Here is a 13,130-nt window from a genome sequence, read left to right on the forward strand (position 1 = left end):
ATACAGAAACATGCTGCAAATACTCACAACATAACCAAATACAGAAACATGCTGCAAATACTCACAACACAACCAAATACAGAAACATGCAACAAATACTCACAACACAACCAAATACAGAAACATGCTGCAAATACTAACAACACAACTAAATACAGAAACATGCTGCAAATACTCACAACACAACCAAATACAGAAACATGCAGCAAATACTCACAACACAACCAAATACAGAAACATGCTGCAAATACTCACAACACAACCAAATACAGAAACATGCTGCAAATACTCACAACACAACCAAATACAGAATCATGCAGCAAATACTCACAACACAACCAAATACAGAAACATGCTGCAAATACTCACAACACAACCAAATACAGAAACATGCTGCAAATACTTTTGTCATATTAGGTTTGCGGTTGATATGCGCCCTCGATGTGCACTTCTGGCGAACCTGCACTGTTGCCGGTTCCGCAAGGACTTCTTCCTGACAGTCAAAACGGTGTTACGCCATGAAAGTGCAGACTTGTATGAAGACCACAAGGGTTTAGGCCAGGCATTCTCAAACCTGGTTCATGATTGAAAATTACACTGACGCATCGATTCACTTCAAAAGGCTAGCTAACAGACAATAGTAGTATTTTTAGGATGCTCAGTCAGACTTGTTGCATAAACTTCACATAATATCTTAAGCACAAGAGGAGTTTCATATTTAATTTATAGCTCTAACTTATTTTTAAAAGAGTATGCTAAACAGTTTTTTTTTTTTTTTTTTTTTTTTTAGTTTAGCCAACTAAGTTAAAGACACTATATTTTGATTGAGAAATATGAGGGTGTCTTTAAACTTAAAATTATGAGCTTAACTTTTATTTGAAAAGAGGAAAAGATCACCAATATACTGATTTGCAACATTAGTATTATTTTAAGACACAATTCGTGGAGAGACGTTTGCTCTGCATATTTTAATGCTGAAAGGTCCCTTCACCTATAAATGTGTTTGGATAGCAGGTTTCATCTGTATAACCTGGCAAATAGTTTCATCCCTGGCAATTACACAACATTTCCTGACAGGTTGATTTGACAGCTGTAGCACCGTTTTGGAGGGACCATGGACTGTCGAGTTTCCACTAACCAAGAGATGAAATCGTCTGTCCAGACCTACTTTCACCAGCATAAAAAATGAATATTTCTCCACTGTTAGAAGTGCAAAGTCTCGGTTTTGTGAATGTTTCATTGGCAGGACATGTCATTTCCTCTATAGATTCTTTATTCAGAGACCCCCCTCCTGTTCGTTGGATGTAGATTCTCTGCAACTCAACACTTCAACAAAGCTCATAATGATATTCCAGAGTTCCAGCTGAGAAAATATATTAGATGCTCAATGTGTAAAAAGTGCCATGTTAAATTATGAAAGCTGGTTGTCAAGCGGGATGGATAAAACATGCTAAATTACCAGTATGTCTATTTAAGCTTGCTAGAGGGGGGGTCTTGTAGAAAGATGAAGATGAAATACTGTTTTTGTTCTCTGAAAATCCTCAAGGGACTCTTGTTGCAAATTTTAATGTAAATGCATGTTAAAGGAGCACGCAGACTTTTTTGGGACTTTAGCTTATTCACCGTATCCCATGGTACGACAGCAAAGTTCCCTGATTATTACGCAGGAATGAGAGTGTAGTCCCTAGCCATATCAGCCTAGAAAAGCACAACTTTTCATTACTGTCAGTCTTAGTACACAATGTAACTATACACATCACAGCATTAATAGGAAAATGTTGGCATTATTTTGTCACCAGCAGTAGGCTAGATAGAGTAGTTTTCCTCCAGTCTTTGTGCTAAGATAGGCTAGCGGTGGGTGGTGCGTCAGACAGAGTTATGGCACACATGGAGATGAGAATGGTATGTATAGACTTAAAGGTGCACTATGCAACTTTCTGTCCACTAGAAAGCGCCTATTTAAAACAAAGGCGTAGTTTGATGATGCCAAGTTTGAGCTCAGCATCTTGGGACATGTGGTCTTCACCTCACAGCCGCTGGAAAATAATCTGAATAGAACTCGCGCAGAAATCATGTTTATGGACGTGGTTACTACCGTTACTGTGGTATGATGCAGAGCAGGACCGAGTGTTGTGAAGCTGAGCAAGGCCTCTGGAGCGATTGTTACACAAACACACAGCTCACAACCACCAGGACTTTCGGGGACTTTTACCCAAAAGACTCAGGAGGCGAGAATAACATTTGAATAAGATTTAATTACAGTTGTTTACAATGAGTATCATATATGAAATTATACAGTTCTTTGGCGTAGGCCCCGTCCATAGTCCGAATCCGGAGGGTACAGATGCTTGCAGTTCATGGCTGAAGATGAAGGCAGGAGCAGAGCCTACCCCCGATGTATGGACAGGGACCAACCTGGTGGGGGTGGGGAGGATGGGGGTGAACAGCAGCGGCAGTATCTGCGAATGTAGTAATGGGTGGAACAGAACATATATACTACAGATGATGAATAATGATTGGCTAGATAGATAATGAATGACATGACATAGGAGTCTTCCAGGTAGAACTGCGCTAGAGCTTCCATTTCTACATGCGTTCAAAAAGCTCAATTCACGTAATTCGCTCCACGCCATTCGCCGTCTGAATTGCACCAATTCGAGCCTATATGCCGATTCGCGTCTCTGCATTGACTTAACATGTAAGTCATTCGTGTCCAGTGTTAACGCAGCATTAGAGTCTGACACAGGCTAGAATAAATTGTTGAATATATAATAATGTCATTATTTTGTTTAGTTTTTTTGCACACAAAAAGCATTATTGATGCTTCATAATATTAAGATTAAACCACTGGATTTTAACAATGTTTACTACCTTTCTGGACCTGACAGACGGAGGGATCAGAGAGTTCTTGGATTTTAACAAATGTCTTAATTTGTGTTCCAAAGATGAAGGAAGGTCTTACGGGTTTGGGACAGTAAGAGGGTGAATAATTAATGACAGAATTCAAATTTTTGGGTGAACTAACCCTTTAGTGCACTACAGTGATGCTTGGCTTTGCAATCATGAAAAATCCTGAAAAATAAGTCTAAAAAAGTTACATATTTGGCTATCCATTTAACTTTTTAGTCTAGCTCACACAGGTCTTTAATAAGTGGAAATTGTCTAATTTATCTCTTATTATGGCTTCCGTCTAAGTGAAGAATTCTTTTGGGGGAGATATAAAACACCTCAAAGCCATTTTCGCTTGACAAACAGATATTTTTACAGCTCTGACAGGCAGCAACCCAGCAGGCCAAGGTTCAGAGTTACTTCCACAGCTACCACCTCAGAGTGGCACACTAGACAGCTAAATATAACCGTCCCAATCAAAATCACCAGGCAGTCATTTCTGGTTTGGTCTTTGAGATTAATGAACCAGCCCAGGACAAAGTCTGTGCAAATTACAGAGCAATGTAATCTACTGGAGGAGGTTGGATATACTGTACAATATACACATGGAGGCCATAATGCACTGCTAATGCAAACATCAGGTTACCTGTCTGGCTCTCCAATTTAATCTTATTTGCTCTTGCTGGGGCCTAACCCTTCAGCCCATACCTACCTGCAAGCATCATTTATGTGGCAATAATTTGGTCTGCCAGCAACCGGTGGTGTATGAATTCCTGACCCACTCTATGCCACTTTTTATTCCCCCAACACTCTTTGAATAACCACATCTTTAATAAAAATAAAAAAAGGTTGGAGGAATGTGATATGGTGGCCCCTGGGTCATTAAAGGGGGCCATTCGGGTCTAAACAGGTCATATTCTGTGGTGGAGGCCAAACCGGTCCTATACAATAATGAGCCAGACTCCTCAGCTCACATCAAACCAAAAACACACTACCTTACAGTCTATTCAGCAACAGCAGCAGGCGCGTTTTTAATGGACGTTACACAGAGTGTTTCACACATTATCATAACATTGTCAAATCGTCGTGCTTTACCAGTGACATTCACTCCGGGCCTCATTCATATGTATAATCAGGATTTATATGCTCATAAAATGGGTTTAAATTAAACAAAATCCTCATACAAATTACCAAACATCCGTCGATTAGAAAAGCAGTTCCACATTTCCTCCTTTCTTAGTAGCAAAAACGTTCTTTTTTTTTTTGGTTAAAGCTTGAGCTCCCGTTAAATTGTTTCATTGCTACACTAAGGACGCCCTTTGACTCGGAGTGGAAGACATCATTTGCTTACAAGGTCTCGCAATGAAAGCCATGCACGCTGCAATAAGCCCTGCTTTGTTTCCAATACATCCATGGTAAAACATTTATTAGTCTAATTACAGCAGGCTCCCGTTGAATTTTCTTCCTGTGTTACAGATGCGTTGGCGTAGTTCCCATGTCCTGTCACAATGTCGTTTTATTCAGCACCGTGGCACTGGGAAGAAATTTTGGCGGGATGTGGTTTAACTAACAAAAGTCTCAAATGGCCTTCCGCACCTTTTTGCTTTATAAGTGTTAGTGCGTCACTTGTTGGCACGGGAAGTTTAGCTTTGTATTTCTTGAATGACGTTACGCTAATCTTTGGGGAGCTAGTTAATTAGGAATAGGATTAAGAATGAACAAATTTTGTATAATGGCTTTGTGGTTTCCATTGGATAGTCTGGGACTAAACTGGTTTTCTGTAGCTGTAACCAGTGCGTGGTGTGAAGGAAAGCTGTCCTCACCATGTCATCTGCCTCAGTGCAACTGTCTTTGTGTGTGGGCACCACTCGCTTTTAAACTATGGTCTATATAATCCTGTTTTGATTGGAGCTTATGTCTCCCCTGCGGAGACTGGTGCCTCGTAGCCGCTCTCTCAGACAGGGAGGCCCCTGAGCGGTGGGCCATCCCCCGAAAACAGTCTCTTTAAGCAGCATGGTAGATCTCGGCTTCGTGCCATGCCTTGCGCCTAGACTCAGCCTATTCTACACTACAGCTCAAACCACAAACAGATAGCAGAGGATGAGACCGCAAGCTTCATTTGATAATAATAATCCATTACATTTATATAACGCTTTTCTAGGCACTCAAAGCGCTTTACATTGAAGGGGGGGGGGGGTCTCTTTGATCTCGCCAATTAATCTTTATTTCTTTCTGTACAGAATTAAACTTCAAATTGTATAGATTTTTCATCATTGTATAACAATGTAATGTTTTATTATACTCCGCAGAAGAAGAGAAAACCTGTACTATCATCTGAGGTTTATAGGTACCAGAATATACAAATACAGTCAAACAAAAAATTATTCAGACACCAGATTTATTTTTACTAGTTGGTTGCAGGACACTAGTTCATTTATGTGCGTGAGGATTGCAAAATAAAGTAAACTATGACTTATTATACCCGAAAAATTTTCATACAGTGGTGTACCGGTAAAATGTATACAAATTTGGGACCAAAAAGTAACCAGACATTTTGACCTGATGTTTTGCTTAAAAGGTGTCATGAACTGGCTTCTGACTGAAAAAAAAAAAAAAAAAAATTATACTGTTGTCTGAGGTCAACTAATGACGTCTGTGTGGTTTTTACATTCAAAAACATCATCGTTTTGATAACGTGCATGGAAATTGTCTGCCTGCTTTGTGAGCCCTGGCCCATACGAGTCCAGCGTGCTAAAGGTATGTTCTGTTAGACACGTACACAAGCAAAACCATCTATAACAATGCAATACTATTACATATAAAAAACACATTTTACTCACATAAGTGTGTTGCACCATTCCTCCTGTCGGATCCAATATAGAAAAAACAGCGTTGTGTTTTAATCTCACTGGCCCTCATTTATCAAAAGTGCGTACACCAAATTTCCAGCGTACACCTTGTGTACATCCAAACCCACGGTGACTTTGAGATTTATCAATATTGACGTTGGCGTACGGCACGCTCAAATCCTACGCCAGCTCAGGAGGTGGTGTACGCACGTTTTGAGTTAGTGCAAAAATGCGCAGAAAAACAATTCCTAACACCACAAAACGCACTGACAAAGATATGCTATATTATGACCCACTGTAAAAAAACAACAACAACATAGTAATTATAAACGTCAGTGTTTATTTTTGTGCAAGATGGACTTCAGTGTTTAATTTGTGTGACTTTACCAAAGCATTTGATTTGTAGGCATATGTATTCCTCTAGTTGCCTGTGCACTTTACCTGACATTTCAGGGTTAGGCCCGGCAACTGCGCACGGACTGGGACTGAAAATAATTCAGACTGACAAAATAATAAAAATGACAGTCTTCTTTTAAATAATAATAATAACGACATTCTTCTTCTAAATAAAGATAAGCAGATTGATAAATGAGGGCCAATATATCTACAAGTCCAGCACCACCTGAGATTTGCATACGATTCCGCAGTGAAATTAAGTGAACAGCATGTCTTCTCCACGTGAGCTGGAACTTTATTAAAAATAAAGTGGAACCACACATTCCTAATATTATGATCTGAAGGAAGCTTATGCAGGGACTGTGTTCTTCCACAACCAGGAATAGCACAATATTTTGCTATATTCTTCGGCATGTTTATTGCTGCTGGCTAGCGTGATCCAATGAGTCAGTTGGTGGGGCTACTGAATGAGATGTGCTTATTATTCTGTAGAGGCGGTGTTTCGTCAGTTGATGACGTCAAGATGCGAACACGATAATTTTCTGGGTCTGGTGTCTATGAAAGCTTTTTTTTTTTTTTTTTTACTAACAAGGACGTTTACAAATGTTAAAACATTGTTATGAGCGGGTAATGGTCTAAATGTCTGTAATGGTATTGCATCTTGTAACATGTGATTACCTGTGATGTGTGATTATTTTAAAATATCAAAACATTCCAAACAAAACACGTATTGCAGCCTCAGTCTGATGTCATAGCAGAATTTTTTTTACTTCAACCAGTGTTTTATAATTATGATAATAAATCAAAATATGATAACAAATACAGTTTTGCTATCAAGCAACACAACAGACTGTTTTAGTTCAGCTAAAATAAAAGATATGTTCCAAGAATATTTTGCTAACAATTTTTTTTTTTTAATATGTTTTTAAAACTTTTGTTATGTGAATATTATGAAGACATTGAGGGAACGCTTTCTCCATTTTATCATTTTGAAACCTTGCCAGAACATTAGCCAAAGTTCTAAGAAAGTTTCCTGTTCAGTTTAGCCTGGAAATTTAGACGCACCCTAACGGCAGCAAATCTAATTTGCAGCCAGGGTCATCTAGCAACTGTCTGTTGGCTCACAAGCTTGAAAAACCAAACTCTAGTCAGGCCAATCACATCGTGTATAGAGTCGGTGGGCGGGCTTAACATAAAGACGGCAGAGTTGTGACGGTTCTGCGTGAATTCCCTGCTACTTGAAAATGGCCTTGAAGATGGCTAAAGATTTTCTTTGAAAAAAAAAAAAAAGAACAAAATGAAGTTATTTTATGACCGGACACGGCAAAAGTTTAATCTATCAACTATTTTCGCTGATGGGAAAACGCATGCCACAACATGCTTGTGATTGTTGTCTCACCGCTGAGAGTGCTCTAGTTGTTTGTAGCTATCCTTTTACATGCAGAAGGAATTTGAAAGACAACCGTTTATCCCGCCCCTCGGATTGAGCCCTGCCAATGGTGTGTTCCCAGACCCAATATCTTGATGCGGGTCTGGCTTGTCAGGCTATTTTCAGTTAGTCCAGTTGCTGCCTTAAATCTTCAAGCAATCAATTTGACTGTCATGTCAACAAAATTGTCCTTGCCTAGTTGAATCTTGTATAGGCTAACTTAAAAATAAAAAAAGGTTGAAATTGCTTAAATTATTTTGATGAGTAAAAGTAATGGAAATGCATGGGTTGTCATAACTTATCATATCATTTTTGCCCTGGCAACCATTCACAACACCATTTTCTGGTGGCAAGTTTCTTTACAAAATGTGAAATCTTGTTCAGTTCACAAGCAGGAAAAAATAAGGAAAATAAATGTCTTGTATACCGGCTGAGGCTGGTAGACAGACGTACACACAGGCAAACACACAGAAGATGCATGGGAGGTTGTGTAAAGCTTACAAACATTCTGTAAAAAGGTTAAAGGCTAAACACATACTGTAGTAGAAGGTTTTGAATTAAAGGCTTGCACCGAACACTAGCCATTCATTTAGAGGCCGGTGATAGCATTCATTCAGTTGGTATCCCACTCCGACAAACTGCCTGTCATTGGTTCAGACACGTTGATGAGAGGAGAGCGTAATGAACATGTAATGTGGGGATAAATAGCAGACTGATGAAGAAAACAGATCATGCATCAGAATAAACTCACCTGGATTTTCTATTTCAGGCAGCCACTTAAATGTCACAGCTGAAAAATGATAAACTGTAATATGCAGCATGCATTCCCAAAGAGATCATCGGTTTCATTTACGAATCTTATTAGTAGAACATTGTGCCTTTCTGTCACTAAAATGGTTTCTGTAGCACTTTCTGTTTAATTTCCACCTCTGTCCTCCACATAGTACTTCACTGGGTATTCACCAAGTAAAATAGATTTTTTTTTTTTTAAAAGTACAACATAAGGGTGTTGAACAATGTGATAGAAGCCATTGTTAATTTTTTCTGCATGTGTTAAATTCAATAATTTTGTATACCTTTTAAATAAATTTTAATAAAATGAGCTTTAGTTAAAGTAAAACATTAACATAATAAATTAAATCAGCTTTTATTTGTTCATTTTGAAGAGCATTACAATATTTTAATTAAAAAAAGATAGCAAACATTACTATTAACACAATAATTGCTGGCGTGCAATATCTATCTATCTATCTATCTATCTATCTATCTATCTATCTATCTATCTATCTATCTAGTGTCATAACCTTATTTATTTTTTTGTGATGGGTCCAGCGAAAGTGTGTGTGTGTGTGTGTGTGTGTGTGTGTGTGTGTGTGTGTGTGTGTGTGTGTGTGTGTGTGTGTGTGTGTGGGAATAAACCACTGGTCCTTAGCGTTGAACCCTGCCATTAAATATACTTAAAACACAAACACAAAAGTCATTTAATTTTATGGATAATTACCGGTATAATATATAATGATATAAACTAATTTAGCAGCATTACAGTGTACAAAATATCCGAGAAATTACTCCACGTACCATTTAGAAAGCACAGAATGGCCTGGCAGAAGCCGAGTTGGGTGTTAGACTGAAACTCCAGGTGTTATGGCACCAGAAAAGTGTGAAAACAGCAGAGCCCGTAGACAGCAGAACGGTGTGGCCACCCCATTCTGCACAAAAACCTGTCAATAATACAACTAATAAAACCAGCATCCTTTTAAACTCTACATGAGCAGTGCTTTGTGTTTCCTTTTGTAAACTGTGGTTATGTTAAGGGTGATTTTTTTAAAAATCAGAGACCACCTATAAGTGTGAGTGTGTGAGGGAGGTTTTAGCAAAATACTCACCTCAAAGAATTGCCATGGAAAAAAATATTCAGATTTTACACCTCCAGCCACTTCCTGTTCACGGTTTCACCTCCTAAAAACCCTCGCGGTATGCTAGCATTATGTCCAGGGGTTAGGCTTGAACAATCCGTAACAGCATTCTGGCACCTTTGAATCAAAATAGAACAATTATCAGAAACATATTTTTTAGTCTGATCTAGTTTCTGTATTCAAGCCAGTTTTTGTATGATCCAGTACACATGTGCATTAAATTTCATTACATTAAGGATTAAGCATTATGCAATATTCATTTAGCAATATTTTATATTAAGAAATGTACTTTCTGACACTTTTTTGGAGAATTCCCACCTCCAAAATCCCAATTGTCCAAAGCAAAGCAATATCCCTTATTCCTCACAGTAATTTGTGTCAGCTATGGGACTGATATTGCCCTTCTGGGTCCTTACTGGTAATTCTATAGGCAGCCGTCTTTCTATTATGCTTTAATAAGGGCTGTTTTGTATTAATCCTCCCTTGAAACCGCTAGCTAATGTAGCTACTAGACCCCTATAAAATTCAATAAATGGAGAGCTGTTGCCAAACAAAAAGGAGAACGCATAATCATGATGAAGGTTTTAATTTCGTCCACTGCAACAGGCATGGAAGCTTGGCCAAAAGTGACTTTTGTCTCTGCATACCTCTGTCTGGCCATAAAGGGAGCTCAGAGCTCTAGCTAATGTCTTTTAAATATATGTAACTGTACTCAGCGGCACTGATAAAGAACATATGTTAAAGATCCTTCTGGTAAGACCTGAACTGGAGTCCAGGGGAAGGTGGTGATGGTGCGGTCGACTCACGGTTTTGACCTCTCATGTGATTACGAGACCTCAAGGCCTCAGCGGAAGATGTGAGGTCTTGTGCGGTTGTCTGACTGAAATAAAACAGCTGACTTAGTGTGGCGGTGCAGTGGTCATTTGCAAGGAAACTAGCCATGGCGAGGGAAAAGGCGCTAAGAATAATATCGTATGCCCCATAATAATACCGTACCCCATTCCAGACCTGCCAAGAAATCTCTCTCCAATGGGAATCACATTGAGCCCATATCCTCCACTGCACCTGCCATATTGAAACCAAGAAGACCAGGCTAACAAAAAAAAAGCCCATAAATATTATTTTACTCCCTCTTGACTTCAAGGCTAAAAGTGAACATGAACAAAGCCAGGCTTTTAAATTGATAAGAACATAAAAGACGACTTCTCTAATTGTGAAAAAAACTATAATGCATTAATACACAACAAAAATTATCGTTCAAATTGAAAATCGAGTGAGCTATATTTGTGTGTGTGTGTGTGTGTGTGTGTGTGTGTGTGTGTGTGTGTGTGTGTGTGTGTGTGTTTTAAATACAACAGTGCTGTCACGGAACAGAAGGATGCAAACAAATAACTAGTGTAAAAACACATTTTATTGAGCAGAGGTACGGATAATGACAGGGATGCAGACTGGTGAGTAGAAATCAGAATGAATAGAATGATATGATAATACCTACCTAACTGTTCTTTTGATGCGGATGACTGGAGGGTAAACAGACCACGAGAAGATGACGGCTGGCAGAAGACGGATAAGCATTTTGTTAGCAGGCAGAGTCTTTATAGTGTTCATAAGGACGAGACCAGACAAGGGAGTGAAGGAGAAGTGTCTCTTTATAGTGAGTGCTGATGATGAGGTGCAGGTGCAGTGAATCAGAATTCAGGGCGAGTGAATGAGTGGAAGGGAGCGTGCTGATCTACATTTACATTTAATCATTTAGCAGACGCTTTTATCCAAAGCGACTTACAAAAGAGGAGAGCAATAAAATCAACTAAACAAACAAGGGCAACGGCATACAAGTGCTGTAAGTTAATCGAACAGTACACCTTTTTTTTTTTTTTTTAATAAACAGATGCCAGATGCTACTGGAAAAGATGTCTCTTAAGATGTTTTTTGAAAATGGCTACAGACTTAGCTCCTTGAATTGAGATTCCACCAGGTGGGAAGGTTCAAGGAAAAGGTCATAGACAGTAAAAGAAATGGACAGAGCTATCCCATTGACTTCAACGGCGGAAAAATGAGGCAAATCAGAGGCACTCTCTTCCTGATGGCTGAGCGAACTGCGCAGGCTCAGACTGAGCTTGACGACGTAGATGTGACATAAGCAACCTGTCTGACAGTTGTAGGTCTTCTAGTAGTTGTGGAAAGTGAAATCTGAATCATGTTGTTTAAATATTTTCTCCCGTTGCTTTTGGCTCACTATCAGCTTCTCCCCAGTCTTCTCCCTTGACTTTATCGGACTTTATGTTTCCACGTCCCCCCGACTGCCTCATAGACAGTAAAATATTGTTTCTGAGCGTCTCCTCAGGTCTATATGGTAATTTCTCTACTGTGCAACAGAGTCGCGTTGGTTATGACGCAATCGTTAGCCTAGTTTTACAACAACAGCTTCTACGGGGCGATAGTATAAGATACAAGGTAATGGAGCCTTTTATGCATTGTTGTGTTTCTTTATAAATAAACAATGGACAAATGGAGTCTTTAAACGCTTCAGATGTAAAGTTATTCACTGTCAAAGTGACTCAAAAATGAATGGGAGTCAATGGGATGCTAACAGCAGGAGATGGCTTGGTTAGCAATGGCCGCCCCTACGGGTGGAACGCTTTCCGAGTGCTAGAGTACCCCCTTGGAAAAGGTGTGTGAGAGTGATTTCATGCTAGCCTAGAAATCTAGACGCACCCTAGCGGCAGCAAATCTAATCTGCAGCGAGTGTCATCTAGCAACTCTCAATAAAGGGAATGCATCGACGTCACTTTCCCGCCGTGACACGCTCCCTCAGCCGGGGCTGAGTGGCAGAAGAGCGGCTGCCTGACTGGTCCTTACAACTTACCAAAGATTCATTGATCCATGGATAATGATATGCAGCCAGGAATCGTGTTTTCCTGACATTTTTAGGAGCCTGATTTCGACATGGATGTTTATAACTGCCATTCATCACATTTTTCGAGTGAACCCGCATGTATATGTGGATGGGTCAGTGTTTTGAAGCGTGTAGTGGTGCTAATATACTTTATATTCACTAAAAGCTATCACTCATATAATAAACGCACTCTCACAAAGTTCCACAGTGACGTTGGTATACAATGAATCTCTTATTTTCACAATGTCTGCACTTACAGAGGATTGACGCGTGTGTTAACTGAACTCAGCGCCTGGATAAACACTCGAGCGGTGAGTGATTCTAAATTCAACACCTGAGATTGGCCAATTCCGTTGTAGAAGTCTACAAATATTGTCTGTGATCGGCTACATTACTCACCGAGGCGAAAACACGTTGGAAATGTAATCATTTGACGAGTGCAAACACACTGGATCTTTTGCTAGCTCCTTTTTGCTGATAATATGCAATTATTATTATTTTTTTAATTAATTATAAGGATTACAGATCACAGACAAGCAGTTATGGGCAGCTTTTCACTCTAAAAGCAGAAGCAGCAGCAGGTGGCAGTGGTTTGAGTGAGAAAATGACACGCTATTATCAGGTCCATCTCTAGTCCGGAACAGCGATGTCCATGCGGTCCGTGGACAAGCCTCCCCCTAACCCCCTTCTGGCGCCGGGCCTGGTTTTGTGTGTTTTCGCTGCATTTGCGCTGTAAACCATTGCTGCCTCTCAGT

General features: G+C 39.6%; 1 long non-coding RNA gene across 1 annotated transcript; it reads right to left on the reverse strand.

Moving 5' to 3' along the window:
- Positions 1–9,087: 9,087 nt before the first annotated feature.
- On the reverse strand, positions 9,088–11,093 carry LOC137083626 (uncharacterized). The gene is made up of 3 exons (XR_010906557.1): positions 10,975–11,093; positions 9,450–9,596; positions 9,088–9,284 (listed from the first exon to the last, which is right to left on the reverse strand). It is a non-coding gene; the product is annotated as an uncharacterized lncRNA (long non-coding RNA).
- Between the last annotated feature and the right edge of the window lie 2,037 nt (positions 11,094–13,130).

Source organism: Pseudorasbora parva, chromosome 7 (genome assembly GCF_024679245.1).
Source record: "Pseudorasbora parva isolate DD20220531a chromosome 7, ASM2467924v1, whole genome shotgun sequence".
Taxonomy (NCBI): Eukaryota; Metazoa; Chordata; class Actinopteri; order Cypriniformes; family Gobionidae; genus Pseudorasbora; species Pseudorasbora parva.